This window comes from Schistocerca americana, chromosome 3, assembly GCF_021461395.2.
Source record: "Schistocerca americana isolate TAMUIC-IGC-003095 chromosome 3, iqSchAmer2.1, whole genome shotgun sequence".
Classification (NCBI taxonomy): domain Eukaryota; kingdom Metazoa; phylum Arthropoda; class Insecta; order Orthoptera; family Acrididae; genus Schistocerca; species Schistocerca americana.
In genome coordinates this window covers 521,925,876-521,944,814 of record NC_060121.1, presented here as the reverse complement: position 1 = coordinate 521,944,814, position 18,939 = coordinate 521,925,876, and positions in this window count along the sequence as shown.

The window sequence follows — 18,939 nt, the reverse complement described above, 5'->3', positions numbered from 1 at the left end:
AGATTTATGGCAATGGCAAACAGCACGGAGCCCTGGGGTACCCCGTTTTCTTGGGAGAAAGTACGGGAGAGAGTAGTGTTCACCCGCACCCTAAATGCGCGCTCTGCCATAAATTCGCGAAGAAAAAGGGGCAGCCGACCTCGAAAGCCCCAAGAGAACAGTGTGCAGAGGATGCCTGTTCTCCAACAGGTATCGTATGCTCTCTCCAGATCAAGAAATATTGCTATTGTTTGGCGTTTCTGGAGAAAATTGTTCATGATATAAGTGGAGAGAGCAACAAGATGGTCAACTGCAGAACGATGCTTTCGGAATCCGCATTGGGCAGATGTTAAAAGACTGCGGAATTCCAGCCACCACGCTAAACGGTAATTCACCATACGCTCCAAAACCTTACAGACACGTGAGAGAAATGGGGCGATAGCTAGAGGGGAGATGTTTGTCCTTTCCAGGTTTCGGAACAGGAACGACGATAGCTTCCGGCCATCGTCTGGGAAAAGTACTGTCGGTCCAAATTCGATTATAAAGGCGAAGGAGGTAACGTAGACTATGGGTTTATAAATGCAGCAACATTTGGACGTGGATACCATCCGGTCCTGGGGCGGAGGAGCGAGAAGAAGAGAGTGCATGTTGGAGTTCCCGCATGGAGAAATCAGTATTGTAGCTTTCGCAATTTTGAGAGGAGAAAGCAAGAGGTCGCACTTCCGCTGCACGTTTCTTCGGGAGAAACACTGGCGGGTAATTTGAAGAGCTCGAAATCTCAGCAAAGTGCTGACCCAACGAGTTAGAAATTGCGACGGGGTCCACCAATGTATCATGCGCGACAGTGAGCCCAGAGACCGGGGAGAAACTAGGCGCGCCTGAGAACCGTCGAAGCCGACTCCAAACTTCCGAGGAGGGAGTGAAGGTGTTAAATGAGCTAATAAAGAATTTCCATCTTGCCTTCTTGCTATCGCGGATGACACGACGGCATCGCGCACGGAACTGCTTATAGCGGATACAGTTTGCCAAAGTAGGATGGTGGCGGAAAACGCGGAGAGCACGTCGCCGCTCACGTAGTGCATCACGGCATGCCTCGTTCCACCAAGGAACTGGGGGGCGCCGGAGCAATTCGGAGGTGCGTGGTATTGAACGTTCCGCAGCTGTAAGAATAACTTCGGTAATATGTGTGACCTTATCGTCGACGCTGGGAAAGTGACGGTCATCGAATGTCGCTAGAGACGAAAAAAGTGTCCAATCAGCTTGGGCAAACTTCCAGCGTCGCGGGCGCATATATGGCAGTTGAGGCTGCAGTCTAAGGACACATGGAAAGTGGTCACTCGAGTGTGTATCATCAAGGGCGAACCATTCGAAGCGCCGAGCTAGCGGAACAGTACCGACCGCAAGGTCCAAATGAGAAATTTGTCGTGAAGGTAGACAAAAATGTAGGGTCCCCAGTGAGGCAAACTAGATCGGCTTGGTGGAAGACGTCTAGCAATAGTGAGCCATGTGGACAAGGATGTGGAGATCCCCAAATCGGGTGGTGGGCATTGAAGTCCCCAACCAGCAAATAGGGGGGGGGGGGGTGGAAGCTGACCAAGAAGATGAAGGAGATCAGCTCGTGCCATTGGTGTGGACGATGGAATGTATACAGTACAAAGAGAGAACGTGTATCCGGAAAGGGAAAGACGGACGGCGACAGCTTGGAAGGAAGTGTTTAAATGGATTGGGTGATAATGGAGAGTATCATGGAGAAGAATCATGAGTCCTCCATGTGCTGGAGTACCTTCAACAGAGGGGAGATCATATTGGACGGACTGAAAATGAGGGAGAACAAAGCGGTCATGGGGACGCAGCTTTATTTCCTGAAGACAGAAGATGACCGGCGAGTAGGATCGTATGAGGACCAACAATTCATCCCGATTGGCTTGAATGCCGCGGATATTCCAGTGGATAATGGACATAGGGTGAACAGGAAATGGAGGAATGTGACCAAGGTCGCTGTCAACTCAACGACTGCTCAGAGCTTGCGACCGACAGTATGGAATGGCATTCAGCCGAAGGCAGAAGATCCTGATCCATAGGTTGTTCAGGAGCAGCTCCTGCCACCAGCGATCGGCCAGTTAATCGGCCGCCAGCAGTGCGCCTCGGCGACACAGAAGACGGCCGAGGGCGATTTCCGCCAGGTGGTGCTGTAGATGGGACACGCCTTGGCGGAGAAGGAGAGGAACTGGGTTTCTTTGTAGCCTTCTTGGAAGTATGATGTTTAGATGAAGGAGGAACCGATGGTTGGGAGGTTGCGGTACATAAAAACTCTTCACAAGTATGCTCTTTTTTCTAAGTCTTGGTGTCTGACTTTTGGGCTCGAGATTTAGCAGAACCCGATGAAGGGTGAGCCAGAGAGTGGGCAGGCGAAAGTGGTGAGGTTGAACGGGCGATTTTTGCGCTGACCGATCTGACGACCGTGGCACTAAAGGTGAGGTCGCAAGTCTGCGTGGCCGCCTCCTTTGTTGGCCGAGGAGAAGCAAGGACAGTGCTGTATTTTCCTGTCTGAGGCACGGTGGGCTGTCGACTGGCGAATAATTTTCGAGCAGCAAAGGTCGACACCTTTTCCTTCGCTCTGATTTCCTGGATGAGCTTTTCGTCCTTAAAAACGGGGCAATCTCGAGGGGAAGCAGCGTGGTCACCCATACAGTTGATGCAGCGAGGGGATGGAGGTGGACAAGCACCCTCGTGTGCATCCTTGCCACACGTAACACATTTGGCCGGATTGGAACAGGACTGGCTGGTGTGATTGAACCGCTGACACCGATAGCAATGCGTAGGGTTTGGGACATAAGGGCGAACGGAAATTATCTCATAGCCTGCTTTGATTTTCGATGGGAGTTGAACTTTGTCAAATGTCAAGAAGACAGTGCGGGTTGGAATGATGTTCGTGTCAACCCTTTTCATAACCCTATGAACAGCTGTTACGCCCTGGTCAGACAGGTAGTGCTGAATTTCTTCGTCAGACAATCCATCGAGGGAGCGTGTATAAACGACTCCACACGAGGAATTTAAAGTGTGGTGCGCTTCAACCCGGACAGGGAAGGTGTGGAGCAGAGAAGTACGCAGCAATTTTTGTGCCTGGAGGGCAAAGACTGTTTCTAACAACAGGGTGCCATTCCGTAATCTGGAACAAGACTTTACAGGACCTGCAATTGCGTCGACACCCTTCTGAATAATGAAAGGGTTGACCTTGGAGAAGTCGTGACCTTTGTCAGACCGAGAAACAACAAGGAGCTGTGGCAACGATGGAGGAACTGTCTGTGGCTGAGACTCAGTGAACTTACGCTTGTGAACAGACATAGTGGAAGGTGAGGAAACCATTGCGGAAGAATCCCCCATGATTACCGGCGTCTCCGATGGCGCGCTCCTCCCTTGTGGGGGCCCTCTCTGAGGGCACTCCCGCCTTAGGTGATTGTTCACACCTTATGTCACACCTCCCGACAAACGGACGGAGGGAGCAATCGGCACTTTCGGAAGGTATCAGCTCGGGTAATCACCCCTCCCTGGGCCTGGCCGTTTCCAGGGGGTACGTACGTGTCCTACCTGTCTACCCGGGACGGGGAATTATGCGTTACCCCGTCACCAGCTACGCACAAAAATGCGTGGGTCGGCCTTCAGACACGCACAGGGAGGAAGAAAGAGAAAGGGAAAAACAATGAAAGGGAAAGGAAAGAGGAGAGGTCTCAAACGCCGCAGCGGAGAAAAGGGTAAAGAGAAGAGGTATGGAAAAGAGAAGGACAAAGGACGGATGAAGACATACAAGCAGAGAAGGCGAAGAATGCGGTACATTTACGAGCGTCCGTCTCCGGACGTAGGCACAAACCATACTCCCAGAGGGGGAGAAATGGAAGGAAAGAGCCAGAGGTGAGGGGAGGAGGGGCGAAGATGGGGGAGAGGGAAGGATGCGGAAAAGGAAGGTATGCAGCCCGGAAAGGAAGGAGGGCCACACTAGCTCGGGGTCTCATGCTCGCTACGCACGTATCCACAAAAGATATGTGCGATGTACTGCGGCAATTTGTGGGTGAAGGAAACAGCCTCAGTACTGCAACGCATCCTACAATTGATTTCACTATTGGCTCAAATGGGAACGTATTGCGTGGCTGCTACTGCCACGCTGATCTCTGCACACAAGCGAGCATGGCGGCACACTCATAGTCCATCTTACGGAAACAGCCACATGACCGCCAGCACAGGGAATGCTCAGTGGCTGCCAGTCACCAGAGAACACCCATTACAGTAGAAATCTTGTGAACTCGGTGCCGCGTCACTGATCTAGAGTTGTGGGTACGCCATGTTTATTTCACACCAATATCTGTGCAGAGTGACCCTCATATGTTCGTGCATTCCGACCTGCCTTCTATACGTCATTGTAAGAAAACATTCTACAGTCTAACTCAATAATCCCCAACCTGGCGCTAACTACCTCCTGAGAGATAAACTGAATTTTTTGGGGGTGAAAACAAGACGATCCATCTGTGTTTTGGTTACAAAACTAAATTATTTTTATTTAATATTTTGGTTGAGTGACAACCGACAGCCATTAAGTTATTGAAAAATTTCTTTTTTAACCGCGAACTCTATTTCGAAACGTATATGTTTACCAGTTTCGGTCATGGATAATCTTCACAGGACTTAAGATGAAAACAGATCAGGTAAAAGCATATTTCAATTTGCTTTTAGGCTGATACAACCTCAAAGTTGACATAGTGAGAATCCACAATCGATAGTCAAATACAGCGTTTACAGCACTAACGAACACGCTACCAGTGATTAATATCAAAGGGATAAAAAATATTATTTTTAAAAGATCATTATTGTTATCACTGTTTCCTAAGATTATAATACTGATTACATAAGTTACCAATAATTGTTTCTCTTCGAATGCTAGCATTAAAACGTGAAGTAATATGGCGGAAGTTAAAGCTTGTGAAACGAAAGTATGAACACGTTCCTCTCATAGACCACCCACTAAACACATGTTATGTACTTTGCATCATGCATCGATGTAATTAACATGCTTAAATATCTCATGAAAACACCTTCTCCGAGTTGCAGGTAGTGTCCACAAAAGGCCAGAAATTGCTTCATTGTTCACTTCGAAAAAGACGAACGAACAAATTATTGAGCGAAAACAAAAGTTACTGTGGCTGCTAGAATGCTGTAGTATCTACACGGTATTTATTATTATTATTATTATTATTATTATTAACGGCAGTGGTTGGCCATAAAGCATTGGCAGCCTGAAGTCTTTCAGTTGCTGTCAGCTCACAAGCAAGATGTCCAATCAAGATTTAAGTGATCTTCAAATAGTAAGCCTAAGTTCGGTCACATCTTTAAATTTCATTGATTTTGAAAGATGTTGCAGTGAGTCTGTACCCTTATGGAGAAGTATGGTGCAGAGTAAGCATGTTCCGTAATAACTGTCTACCATTAGTGTGGATCGCCATCTCTCTTTTCTTAGAAGTAGTTGTAGGTAGCACTCGGTAAACACTGAGAACTGTTTTATCATTATATAAAAAAATTCCGAGAGAAATAAGCAGTACAAATTGCCTCACTGACTCATTACTACGTGGGTTTATAATACACCTACAAATACCAAATATAATTTATCTTTCAGCATTTTAAAAACGAAAGTGTTCAAAGAAAATTCTTTTTCATTCTAAATTTAGTTAGGCACTAATATTGATTATGCTGGGGGAGGGGGGGGGGGGGGGGGGGGAACTAGATAAAATCTGAGTGCACTGAGGGATACTAGTCTGAGAAAGGATGGAAACTGCTGGTACAACTGAACATGACTTCAAACAGCGCCTCGGGGAAGCCTGTGAGTCAGCAAGACACTGATCACTGATGTCGTAGACATACATGTCATGGTAAGTGAATTTGAGCGTACATCACCCAATAGTTACATTGCTTCCATGAAATGGCCTACATTCAATCTCAGGGGTCCTCGGATTTGAGCCCAGAAGAAAAATGTTGTAATGTGGTCACAGCTGGTTTGGGATAGCAGACCCAGAGTCTGCTTCCGATACCATTGTCGACTCTGAGTCAATATATTTGTGACTGCACCTTCATTCTGGTAAACCCCCCCCCCCCCCCAAGTATGAGGCGTGAAGCAAGAAAAGGATGAAGTAGCGGAGTGCAGGTGTGATAAGGACCCAAGATTTTTCTTTTCTAAATCTACATTTATACTCTGCAAGCCACCCAACGGTGTGTGGCGGAGGGCACTTTACGTGCCACTGTCATTACTTCCCTTTCTTGTTCCAGTCGCGTATGGTTCGCGGGAAGAACGACTGCCGGAAAGCCTCCGTGCGCGCTCGAGTGTCTCTAATTTTACATTCGTGATCGCCTCGGGAGGTAGAAGTAGGGGGAATCAATATATTCGATACCTCATCCAGAAACGCACCCTCTCGAAACCTGGACAGGAAGCTACACCGCGATGCAGAGCGCCTCTCTTGCAGAGTCTGCCACTTGAGTTTGCTAAACATCTCCGTAACGCTATCACGCTTACCAAATAATCCTGTGACGAAACGCGCCGCTCTTCTTTGGATCTTCTCTATTTCCTCTGTCAACCTGACCTGGTACGGATCCCACACTGATGAGCAGTGCTCAAGTATAGGTCGAACGAGTGTTTTGTAAGCCACTTCCTTTGTTGATGGACTGCATTTTCTAAGATACTCTCCTAATGAATCTCAACCTGCCACCCGCCTTACCAACAATTAATTTTATATGATCATTCCACTTCAAATCGTTCCGTACGCATACTCCCAGATATTTTACAGAAGTAACTGCTACCAGTGTTTCTTCCGCTATCATATAATCATACAATAAAGGATCCTTCTTTCTATGTATTCGCAATACATTACAGTTTTTAATGTAGTAAGCAACTGGACAGCGTCTGTGAGGGTCAGATGAAATGAAAGCCCAGAGGGTCGAATCTGTTCCTACTCTGGCCACCCGTACTGAAACGCTGACAGCATTTTGCATAGTAGCAGGCCCCACCCTATTGCTGATGCCATTTAATGAACAATTAGTGAGCACTCGCTTATGGTCTGGCTTATGTTGTCGTCTAAGGCTAAGCATATGGCTTTCTGACTATCGAATTCACTGCCGAGGCTCTACGGGTAGGTGCGACAATGCGCCATCATTTGTACGTTGCGCTGTGGTCAGATAGCGCACGTTGTAATTACTCAAGTATAACGACCAGTATTTAGCCATATAAGAAGGGCATTTTTGTTTAGCGTGAGGATGTAAGAGAGGCCGCCGGCTTATGGTGTGAGATTACGTGGAATGTTGTTCAGTACAGTTACCCATATTTTTTTACCACTCCTCCCCCTCCCAGTATAATTGCCAGCGCCTCTTTGTCCTTTCCACATCTGAAAGTAGGTATTGCATCTAATACTCAAAGAGTGGAGCACACAGAAAGTGCCTTAGGAAAGAAAAGCAATTATGATTTATGTAATTAATAAACGAGAGGAAAAGACAGATTGAGAAAATATCGACGTGTATCCCTCGTTAGCGCGGTATGTAACATATTGTCTACGATTTTCCTAAGGAAACGGAAAAATCTTCGAAGCATAGTTTGGAGGACTATGAGACAGGACTTCGCATGGAGCAATCAACCATGGATAACTCATTTACTCTGAGATAGCTATGCCAAAGAATTAATGGCATAACATGAACTTGTAACACGCTGTTCGTTCCTTTTAAAAAGGCCTGCGCTAGCCTTGTTCGAGTAAACCTCTATAGTTTCATGAGAAAATTGACCAGTCTAACGAGAATTTTCATACAAGGATGGATAATAGTAGTGCTGTGGGATGGAAACCAACATTCCTCTGGCGTACGTAAATACATACCAATCCTCAAGAAGGCGAAGCGAAAAATTGTGAAATTTGCAGTACAGTGTCTTTGATACCACGTACTAGAAAGATTCCCTTAACAATTGTACAGAGCCCATTAAACTACATATGAACGAATAGTTACCAAGGGAACAAGCAGTGTTTAAACAAACCAAATAGCAGATATTAGATGGATCATGGGAAAAAAATCAGAGAATATCAATACTGGCAATATCCTTTCTTTCTGGAGTGCTAGTTCTGCAAGGTTCGCAGGAAAGCTTCTGTAAAGTTTGGAAGGTAGGAGACGAGGTACTGGCAGAAGTAAAGCTGTGAGTACCGGGCGTGAGTCGTGCTTCGGTAGCTCAGATGGTAGAGCACTTGCCTGCGAAAGGCAAAGGTCCCGAGTTCGAGTCTCGGTCGGGCACACAGTTTTAATCTGCCAGGAAGTTTCACTTTATAAATAATTCTACAGCGAAGTATTTAACTGTGAAAATACCACTCAGAACTGTGGGAAGAACTAGGTTTTATTCGAATACCGGAGCACCTTCTAAAACTAATCAGCAATCTATACAAAAATCAAGAAAAAATAGTAAAAATATGGCAGGAAGGTATAGAAACTTTCGGGTAGGGAAAGGAGTCACAGGATGTGTATTATTTTCGTTCCATTTCGGTCTGTATGATGATTACATGGTCACGTAATGAGAACTGCAGTGGAAACTAAAATTCAAATCGGACGTCATTTAACAACAACTAAAAACTTGCAGATGACGCAACATTTATAGCACACAATGATGAAGAGATAAAAATTATTCGGCAAAAAATACGAAACGTAAGTAAAAAGGTTGGCCTAAAGCTAAAGTTGAAGAGAAGAATAATTTTGACTACAGGAATGAAGATTAATTAACTATATATATGACGGTAGTATCTGTTCCCGAAAGAACAGTTACCGTGGATGACCATGCAGCTTTGCTAGAAATGAAATGATAATTAAATAGACATCCTAGCTGCAAGCAGGCGTTGATACACTTCATTGGGGACATGTTGAAAATGTGTGCCCCGACCAGGACTCGAACCCGGGAACTCCTGCTTACATGGCAGACGCTCTATCCATCTGAGCCACCGCGGGCACAGAGGATAGTGCGTCTGCAGGGACTTATCCCTTGCACGCTCCCCGTGAGATCCACATTCCCAACATGTCCACAACACTACATTCGTAGTGCGCCTAATAGATGTTTGCCCGTCATACTCATTACTCGTGGCAGATTAATCTACCAAGTCCCGTACAAGTTCGGGCATAGCGTGTGCGTTCGCACAAGAAGGTCAAAAGCCGGGAACCCATATTTTTCAACTATATATATGACGGTAGTATCTGTTCCCGAAAGAACAGTTACCATGGATGACCATGCAGCTTTGCTAGAAATGAAATGATAATTAAATAGACACCCTAGCTGAAGGCAGGCGTTGATACACTTCATTGGGGACATGTTGAAAATGTGTGCCCCGACCGGGACTCGAACCAGGAATCTCCTGCTTACATGGCAGATGCTCTATCCATCTGAGCCACCGCGGGCACACGCTATGCCCGAACTCGTACGGGACTTGGTAGATTAATCTGCCACGAGTAATGAGTATGATGGGCAAACATCTGTTAGGCGCACTACGAATGTAGTGTTGTGGACATGTTGGGAATGTGGATCTCACGGGGAGCGTGCAAGGGGTAAGTCCCTGCAGACGCAGTATCCTCCATGCCCGCGGTGGCTCAGATGGATAGAGCATCTGCCATGTAGGCAGGAGATCCCGGGTTCGAGTCCCGGTCGGGGCACACATTTTCAACATGTCCCCAATGAAGTGCATCAACGCCTACTTGCAGCTAGGGTGTCTATCATTTCATGAAGATTAATGTCGTAACAGAAGGTGAAGTCATTGAGGAAATCGATAAATATACTATTTTTGGATCTATGATAGAAAAACGCAGCTGCTGCACAGAGGAAATGGGAAGAAGGGTACAAGTTGGGAAAGCGGCTACGATTAAATTAAGCAAGTTATTAAAGGAACGAAAATTGTCGCTACAGGCCAAAATAAGAAAGGCTGAAACTTTGATCCTTTTCACACATATAAGTTATGGAGAATAAAAATAGTAGATAGCAAGAAAATTGATTCTTTTTTGAAACGTAAGTTTGGGGAATCCTGATGATGTAATGGACTGAAAAAGTAAAAACAAAAAACAGTTCTGAAAAGAATAAAACCTCAGACCTCTTCGAAGTTCAAAATATTGCCGATGCAATGAAGATACTTTATTCTTATAATGATTGCAGAATATTCACTGGAAAATAACTGCAAATATATTGTCGGAAGAGCAGAAGGTCAAAGACATAGGTAAACCAAAAGGAGAAGGTGGACAGACGGTATTTAAAAAAACACAGGAATGATACTGGAAGTCGTGAGGACAAAAACGACGACCAGAAGTGTGTGGAGGAACGTTGTTCGTCACTTGACCAGGGGTCGGTGACTATTAGATGGGCCTTAAAAACAGGATGGAAAAGTTCTTTGAAGTTTTCAACTAAACGTGGACACAAAGTAATCCAATATCCCATCTTATATTCAATCTAGTCGTGCAACAGGGGATCAGGAGTGAAGATAAGCACTAGTTTAATGTTGTAGAATTGAATGGACGTTGTAGCTGAGGAGCCTACATATTTGACATTGTGGTGATGAGGTAGAACAAGGATGAGCTTAAAAGCCTGGCAGAAGGGATCATGATGCAGGCTGCTAAAGCATGGTTGTGAGAGGTTTGATGGGAATATCTGACGGTACCCCGTGGGCCTAGGAGGAGCGTCTTTCATTAGTAATCAAAACAGTCTGGGTCCTGGGTTCGAATCGAGCCACTGCTTACGTTTTGAATAAATATCATCACCAATGGCAGCCGCTGACTTCCGGCAGAAGAATTCACCCTCGTTCGGCCGAAGTCCCTTCTAAAGGAGGAGAAGGAACGGACAGAGGTTAGGGACAATCTCTTACTCTTGAAGTCGGAAATGTCCCCGAAAAGGCGAAAGAATCAGCAATGATCAGCGTCATGAGAATGGAGAAGGCAATGGAAATCACTGCATGAAAGACAATTAAGGAGTATCCACGGGGCAAGTGGACTATAACTGAAAAAGTGTAATGATGGTCTTTCCGTTGGCTAAAGATTCTGGATTAGTCCATTCGAATTTCTCGGATGGGACTGCCAATGGGAATGTGACCATGAGAAGAAGATGGAATAAACAACGACGGGATAATATTCTACGAATCGGGGCACGGAATGTCAGAAGTCTGAACGTAGTAGGAAAGCTAGAAATCTGAAAAAGGAAATGCGAAGACTCAATCTAGCGATAGTGAGAGTCAGTAACGCTAAATGGGAAGATTATGAGGATTTCTGTACGATGAATTTAGGGTAATATCAACAGCATCAGAAAATGGTATAACGGGAGTAGCATTCGTTGTGTGAATAACAATAGGCCCAGAGTTAGCTACTGTGAGCAATTTAATAATAGGGATGTTCTCACCAAACTCAACAGCAAACCATTGCCAATAGCGATAGTTCAAGTACACATGCCAACTTCGCAAACGGAAGAAAAATATATAAAGAAAGTGTATGTGGCTACTGAACGGGTAATTCAGTACGTAAAAGGAGAGGAAAATTAATAACCATAGGGGACTGGAACGCATTTTTAGGGAAAGGAATAGAAGAAAAGGTTACAGGATAATTTGGTCTTGGCATTACGAATGAGAGAGATGAAAGACTAATTGAGTTCTGCAATAAATTTCAGATGTTTACAGCGAATACTGTTTCAAGAATCACAAGAGGAGAAGGTATACTTGGAAAAGGCAGGGAGACTAGATGCCGGCTGTATTACATCATGGTCAGACAGAGATACCGAAATCAGATATTGGATTGTGACCCGTGTCGGCTCCCTTCCCTTTCACAAGTTGTTCGCCTCGTCCACATGAGTTCGCAGCCGACGTATAGACTGGGCTGTTTATCTAGGGGGCGTGGTGGAGAAGTCGCGGTCGGGGAAGCGAGGCTTTGCCGCGGGGAGTAGCGAGCTGGCACTGGTGGTACTTGGACAGCAAGGCCCTTCTCTCTCGGTGTCAACGGGGTCATGTGGTTGGAATTTGTGGCGAAGCAGACTGAAGTTGAACACTGTGTGTGTACAACGGCGTTCCTAGTGTACAGCTCACTCAAACTTCCGGAAGTGATTAATTTGACTTGTGGTAAATAGTGCGCATGGTAGCTAATTCATGGCCGTGGAATTAAGCTCCCTCGTTGCTTGTTCGCTCACGGCGGAGGTTCGAGTCCTCCCTCGGGCATGGGTGTGTTTGTCCTTAGGATAATTTAGATTAAGTAGTGTGGAAGCTTAGGGACTGATGCCTTTAGTAGTTAAGTCCCATAAGATTTCACACACATTTGAACATTTTTTTCTTTTTTTTTTTGCTTGTTTGCCTTGTGTCCATTTTGGATCCGAGATTCTTCTTGTCGGAAAGGGTAGATCGATCCTTTACCAGTGACCGTAGTTTTTCCCGCTGTGTAACAGTCTCACTGCTCCACCTGTCGTTCCCGGTGCTTTTTTAAACTTTATAACACTCCTTCCTCTCCGTCTAATTAGGTTTCTCTATATGACCGTGTACCTGAAGCCCTAATCTGTGGGGAAAAGGCGTCTACTCCGAAGAATAATGCAAGGCCGAGAGAACTAGATGAAGTTGTAACCGAATCGCCACTGCTCAGTATTTTAGCAATGGCCATTAGAAGCATAACTCGGTCAAAAAAAAAAATGGTTCAAATGGCACTGAGCACTATGGGACTTCACATCTGAGGTCATCAGTCCCCTAGAACTTAGAACTACTTAAGCCTAACTAACCTAAGGATATCACACACATCCATGCCCGAGGCAGGATTGGAACCTGCGACCGTAGCGGTCGCTCGGTTACAGACTGAAGCGCCTAGAACTGCTCGGCCACTCCGGCCGGCATAACTCTGTCAACTTCATATATTTTGAATTACGTAAATTAGTTTTTTAACTAACACTAGTTAATGGAAAATTTGGAACAAAGATTTTCAAAGTATGTCATTAATGAAATAATCAACGGTAGCCAGCTCCTCGCCGGAACAAGAATAATTAAATTGAAACTGAACTTTGTACTCTTAAGCAATCTTACATAAGAGTAGTTATTGGCGTCATGACGTAGGAACAGTACCTAACAGTACCTAACACACACTTTCAAGTACTTCGTGCCACAAATGTCACAGTAGTCAGATAACAATTAAAACGCAAACACATACAACATATGATACTAATTTTCAAAGCTCAACTAAAGTATGATTGTTTACTGGCCGTGGACAGAAACGTTCGGTTACGTTACTTACAGTAATAGTAATTCTCGTAATTGTAACAAAGCAGAAAGATTGAATTTACTCATTGGTAAGGACTGTCATTTACTAGCAGTTACTTTGATATGTCTTTACAATAAAAGTTACAAATTGTTCCTCAAGCTTTAAATTAAATCTGTCTAGACAGTGAAATTCAATGTCCAAGTTATGTTAAGTTCTACTACCAATTTTTTATTACGAAAGTTACTCTGTTTATAGCAAATGCATTAATACTGGCTTTTGCACCAGTCTATTTCTGACATTATTCATACTACAGCCAAAGGTTTCATTATTGCGGAATTGTCCGAAAGTTGGAAAAATTATGTTTTGATAATCTAATAAATTAATGGTCACTTTCAGTACATTTTCTGATTACCTCTGTCCATACAAAGCGATAGGATGGATACTACTTGGATAATGACTTAGGAAAATTATTTATCTGACAATATGCACGAAAACAATGTTATTCAAGCAATAAAATTCCAACTACACTGGTCAGTCTATTACACTTCTAGTTATAAAAAGTGTAGATTTTACTTCACTTTATGATGTCGTCGGTTTGTCGTGTGGCTTCGTTTAGCGGTAAACAGGGCAGAGGTTGGTCTTCTTGCCATACCATAGCCAATAACAAGGGCCCACAGTACTCTTGATGTTACGTGAATTACTCTTGCTGCATTTCTACTGTGCCCAATAAATACCATAGCTTGCCCATATTAAACTTCCGCCAAAATAACCATTCCAGTTTTCACTGCTTCGCACTTGGGAAACAGACTTTTTATCTCCGCACTTTTACGTAGCCACACCGGCGAATACACACAACCAACGACACCAATCGTCTCCTCGCAACTCCGAACAATTGCTTTTCCCTGACTAGGCTACCGTGTCTACTTACAAAATGTTAGCATTCCATGCATATTCTCTTTCTTTGGTAACAAATATCATTTGTAACTTGACAACATATTCACAAGAATAATATTTAGCACAACTAATAAAGCAAGCTTCGCAAAACATGTAGAAAATGTGTGATTATCCACAGAGTTATGGTGTTACAACTCGAGAGGAGTCGAGTTGCAAATATCAGGCTGTACAGGTTTCTTAGTGCATACTCGGCCGTACTTCTGGAATCATTTTTCTATTCCACCATCTTTTGTGATACTCACAGTGCGTATATACTATAACGTTGACTCAACTTTAGCTTTCTCACTGAGCGCTTTAGCTGTTAAGTGCGGAGTGGTGGCCTGGACTTAGATGCGCCTTTAGTCTGTTACAGGGTCACGGACAGGTTGATAAGCCGCCTTGTGGGACCATAGTGCCTTCACAGCTTTGCTTCTACAGGCCGCATTGGCCTGCACCATTTTCGCCGAGGAGGTTGCCGCTCGCTAAGTTATGTAATTGTAATCCATTTACTGTTTCATGTAACTGCTGTTTTCCTCATTCTAAAGATCTAAGCTGTCAGTTGAGGTAGCGGGTCGCTAGCTCACGTAATTGTATTCTAGTAACACTATTATGTAACTGCTATTTTTCTCATTCTAAGGGCCAGTTATTGTATACCAGTTTGGTACCCCTTGTTTCAACAGTGTAATATATTTTTTTAACTTGGAAAAGTTTTTTAGTTACTATAGGAAGCTACTCTTGTAGTAAACACCTCATTGTTTTGGATTAGTAGTTTTTTTAATGTGGCAGCCCCTTCTCCCCACCCCTTGCTTTACTGCTGGGGGCTGTAGCGCCACTGGCTTTGGGAACCTCGCGTTTGGTCTTGCCAAGGTGCCTGGATGTTTTTAGCTATTTCTTCATTCGTATATTCGTCGCTATCTTGGGTTCTGATTTATTGTGTTTGGTGTTACCAGTCAAATCTCGTAAGAGCAAAAGCATATAATCTGCATGCGCGGCTTAAATCTCGTGCTGAAGGAATTTCTCTGTCGTACATTCTGGCAGCGCGTTGTTAACTGTGAGCGATCTTGCGCGGGGTAGAGTTCTTTGATACTGTACGTTTAATTAAATAAATAAATAAAAGAAAAAAGAAAAAAGAGGGGAAAAGCGAATCGCAGTGCTAAATATTAAATTTGTTTCTTCACTCATTGTGTTCTAAAGTTAGCTTTGACGCCGGAATTTGTTTCTCACTGGAGATGTAGAGGCTGTGCGTGGTCCTGACATTTCATATTTGTAATTTTTTTAATTCCAAAATTCAGGCTATTGCACCCGAGTTTCACGAATGTTTAAATGTTTAGTCAGCCCAGTGGAGCAAGTTCGTAACTTTTTTGTCACAGACAATAGAAAATTGTATTTCACTTATTTGCACCCGTTACTACTCTACCAAGCTCTGCCCTTTGTTAAAGTAGTTGTGATTTAAATCATAATAACCGTTGGTCACAATTAGACATTAAAGGTTTCCAGTTCACGGACTTGTCTATAAAGAGTTGGAATCTGATAAAAGCTGTTGCTCGTATCCAGGCTGTTTTTTCCTTCTAATTGCTGATTACTGTAAGTGTTGCTATCTCAGATATTGTTTCTCTTAGTATATATAGCATTTTCATGGTAATAAAGTTTGTGAATGATGTGTACTTAAAACCCTATCCCAGTCCTTTCACGTGTTTGATTTTGGTTAAGCAGCACTCTGAAAGGTGACATTTCAGTTTGATGGCGTTCCTAGGAGCAGATATAGAACCAAATCACAACTGAGTAATGATGAAGAGCAGACTTAAGTTTAAGGGAATCGTTCGGCCGATTCATTGTGGAAGCAAAAGCATCACGGAGTTTAATGGACAAACCAAACGTAGGTACAACGAACGTAACTGCGAAGAAACCTTGGGTAAAAGAAAAATTACTTGAACTGATTTGACGAAAGATGGAAGTACAAGAATGTTCAGGAAAAGACAAAGACAGCAATATAAATCCCTTAGGAAGGAAGTAATTGTAAGTGCAGGGCAGTCAATGCGAAATGGCTGCAGCAGAGATGTGAAGAAATCAAAACTGAAATTATCGTTGGAAGGACGACTCAGAAAACAGAAAAGTCACAACAACCTTCGGTGAAATTAAAATCAAGGGTTGTGATATCAAGAGTACAATGGAGATTCCACTGTTAAATGCAGAGGAGAGAGCGGACAGGAGGAAAGAGTACATTGAAGCATCCATGCGGTGGAGGACTTGTCTCATAACGTGACAGAGGAAACTCGAGTCGATGTGGAGGTCATCGGGGATCCAGTATTAGAATTTAAAAGAGCTCTCGAAAACTTGAGAACAAATATGGGAAAAGGGGTGGATAACATACCATTGCAGTTTCTAAAATGACTGGAGGGAGTGGCAAACAATTGACTGTTCAGGTTTCGTGTAGAATCGACGAGACTGGCGACGCACCATCAGACTTTCGGAAAAATATCATCCACACAATTCGGAAGACAGCAAGGACAGTTAAGTGCAAATACTATCGCGTAATCAGCTTAAAGTCCCATGCATCCAAGGTGCTGACGCGAATAATATGCAGAAGAATGGATGAGAAAATGGAAGATCTGGTAGAGATTGGCTTTAGGAGTAGGAAGAGGAAGGCATTAGTGTTTAACGTCCCGTCGACAACGAGGTTATTAGAGACAGAGCAGGAGCTCGGATTAGGGAAGGACGGAGGAGGAAATCGGTTGTCCCCTTTTAAAGGAACCATCCTGGCCTTTGCCTTAAGCGACCAGGGAAATCATGGGAAACCTAAATCTGGATGGCTGGACGCGGGTCTGAACCGTCATCCTCCCGAGTGCGAGTCCAATGTCCTATCCATTGCGCTACTTCACTCGGAAGTTTGACTTTTGGAAAGGTAAATGCATCAGAGGGGCATTTCTTACATTGGACATGGTAACAGAAGCAAGACTGAAGAAAAATTAAGACACCCTTCTAGGATTTGTGGACCCATAAAAAGCGTTCGACATTGTGAAATGGTACATTATTTTCGAAATTCTGAGAAAAATAGGAGTAAGCTGTAGGGAAATTTGGCTAATACCCAATATCTCCGAGAACCAAGAGAGAACAATGATGATGAGAGACGAGGAACGAAGTGCTCGGATTAAAAAGGGTGTAAGACAAGGATACAGTCTTTTGCCCCTCCTGTTCAGTCTACACACTGAAGAAGCAATGACGAAAATGAAAGAATGGTTCAAGTGTGAAATTAAAATTAGCGGTGAACGGATATCAATGATAAGATTCGCTGAAGCATTGCCTTCCTCAATGAAAGTGAAGAATAATTACAGGATCCGTTGAAAAGAATGAACATTCTAATGAGCACCGAATATGGATTTAGAGTAAACTGGGAAAACTCAAAAACAATGAGAAGTAGCAGAAATGAGAATACCGAGAAACTTAACAACAGAATTGGTGATTACGAGTTAGACGAAGTTAAGAAATTCTCCTAACTTGGAACCGAAATAACCCAAGACAGACGAAGCAAGGAGGACATAAAAAGCAGACTATCACGGGTAGAAATGATGTTCCAATCCAAGCGAATTCTGCTGTTATCAAATATAGGCCACAATTTGAGGAAGAAATTTCCCAGAATGTACGTTGGGTTCACAGAATTGTATGGTAGTGAATCATTGACAGTGGGAAAACTGGAGCAAATGAGAATCGAAGCATTTGAGATGTGGTGCTACAGTAGAATGTTGAATATTTGGTGGACTGATAAGATAACCAATGACGAAGTTCTTTGCAGAATCGGCGAAGAAAGTAACTTCTGGAAAACACTGACAAAAAAAAGGGACAGGGCGATAGGACATGTGCTAAGAGATCATGGTACCAGAAGGATCTGTAGAGGGCAAAAACTGTAGAGGAAGACGGAGATTGGAAGACATCCAACAAATAATTGAGGCCTTAGAGTGCAAGTGTGACTCTGAGATGAAGATGTTAAAAGATCAGCAAAGGAGAGGAATTCGTGTCGGGCCGCATAAAACAAGTAATAAGACCCACGAATCAATAAATAAATTAATCTACATGAGAAGAGAGTTTATGTTTTACGACCGTGTGCCTATCTGCCAGATTCAGTAAAAGCTGATTCTTTCGCCGTAATACCTTGACCACATCTGTACTGAAATGTGCCATTCATTATAAGGTTCGATACTGTGGGAGTGAGTGCACTCTACAGGGTGTTACAAAAAGGTACGGCCAAACTTTCAGGAAACATTCCTCACACACAAAGAAAGAAAATATAATATGTGGACATGTGTCCGGAAACGCTTACTTTCCATGTTATAGCTCATTTTATTACTTCTCTTCAAGTCACATTAATCATGGAATGGAAACACACAGCAACAGAACGTACCAGCGTGACTTTAAACACTTTGTTACAGGAAATGTTCAAAATGTACTGTTAGCGAGGATACATGCATCCACCCTCCGTCGCATGGAATCCCTGATGCGCTGATGCAGCCCTGGAGAATGGCGTATTGTATCACAGCCGTCCACATTACGAGCACGAAGAGTCTCTACATTTGGTACCGGGGTTGCGTAGACAAGAGCTTTCAAATGCCCCCATAAATGAAAGTCAAGAGAGTTGAGGTCAGGAGAGCGTGGAGGCCATGGAATTGGTCCGACTCTGCCAATCCATCGGTCACCGAATCTGTTGTTGAGAAGCGTACGAACACTTCGACTGAAATGTGCAGAAGCTCCATCGTGCATGAACCACATGTTGTGTCGTACTTG